Source organism: Geospiza fortis, unplaced genomic scaffold (genome assembly GCF_000277835.1).
Source record: "Geospiza fortis unplaced genomic scaffold, GeoFor_1.0 scaffold1173, whole genome shotgun sequence".
Lineage (NCBI taxonomy): Eukaryota > Metazoa > Chordata > Aves > Passeriformes > Thraupidae > Geospiza > Geospiza fortis.
Window position 1 is genome coordinate 9,805 of NW_005055002.1, and position 1,744 is coordinate 11,548.

The window sequence follows — 1,744 nt, forward strand, 5'->3', positions numbered from 1 at the left end:
TGCGTGGGGCCGTTGGTCATACTCTCATAATTTCTGTGAAAAACGCCAATCACTTGGGTTTACAATTTTAAAACTTTAATAGTAATAAAATGATTATAAAAATAATAATATAATTAGAGTAATAAACATTTGAACAATTGAGATTTAGGACAATACGAGGCAATAAAAATAAAGAGTTATGAAGAGTCCAGGTACGACTTTCTGGGCAGAATAAGCCCAAAAAAGGGACACCCGTTAACAGAGGATTAACCCTTAAAAGCAACAGCCTGTTGCATATTCATTCACCTCATCCATGATGCATCAATTCCATTCAAACACAGGATTCTGTCTGGTCAGTGTCAACTTCTTCCTCTTCATCTTAATGACGTTTTCAGGGCTGAGCAAGGCAAGGCAGGAAGAAGTTTGTTTCTTCTGACAAAGGAGCAATAAATTCTCTTTCTCTGAAAGATTTCGGTGTCCTGTGGCTGCTGTCTGGTGCGAGTACCTCATTCCTTTCTTTAAAAAATATCCCACATACGTAGTTTCTATTTTAACATTATGTTTTAACCTAGAACTATATTTAACACACTACTTAAAAAAATTAATACAGCATAACTTCCTAACATAAAAAAATAATATTAATTTTGATATTTGCAAAAAGCCAATTATAAAATACGCATTTTTCACAGCTGGTTAAAAATATTGCAAACCCCAGCCAGCAGATGTCAGGAGAGCGCCCTTGTGAAAGAAGATGGGTGTGTTTTGAACAAGAAAGTGAAACCAGCCTAGAGGAAACATTCAAAGAGAAAGAAGTGCAACTGAAAAGACAAAGGGGTGGAGAGGGACAAATATATGGAAATAATCTTTATATCGATGTGCTGGAAAAGATGACAAAAGAATTTAATCTGACTGATTGTTGGGTGTGCGGGGGGACACACTGAAGTGAAATCTGGCCATGGGATGGTATCAGTTAAGGTCCCCTAAACATTTTAAAATGGATTCCATCAAGAAAAAGCGTAGTAATTCCCAAAAGAAGGGAAGGAGAGTGGAAGCTGAAATCAACAATAATCGGGGCAGAGTGTTGATCAAGAAAAGGGAAAATGGATCCTACAGAAGCAGGAGAAACGCCATGTAAAACACATCTGGCACCAAATGACACACACACACCAGGTGGATCCCAGAAACTCCCCGTTCATATTGGTCAGGAGGAAAAACTGAAAGTCGATGTGTATACAGTGAAAAAGAAAAAATGTTTGAATGCTCAGGAGATTGTATCAACCCATTCTGGGTAATAGAAAACCTAGCCAGATCTTGGAAACATAAATCAAGCTTCTAATTTCTGGGATTGTTTTGGTTTGAAAAGGAAGTGAGTTGTTTGAGAGTTTGGTGGTTAAAGGAATAAGTGTTGAGATTGGAATATTGGCAATGGCTGTGGCCACGGAGGATATGGATACGCTTCTGAGAACACAGGCGGTTAAAAGCAGAGAGCTCTCAGGGGAAGCTCTTTTAGCTGTGGTCTGTGGCAGAAGCCAGAGCTCTGCTGCTCAGCTGCGGGCTGAGCGGGGCAGGGGAAGCCGTGCGCCCGGGTGAGGGAGGTGAGAGCTTGGGACAGAGAAGGGCAGTGAAGGCTTCGGCAAGAGAGAAGGGGAGAAGAACACTGAGAAGCAGCGGGCAGCTCTTCCCCTGCCCCGGGAGAGAGACAGAGAGCTCGTGCTCGTGCCTGTGTTTGTGCTCCTTGGAAATTCGCTATCATGTGCTGGCAGCA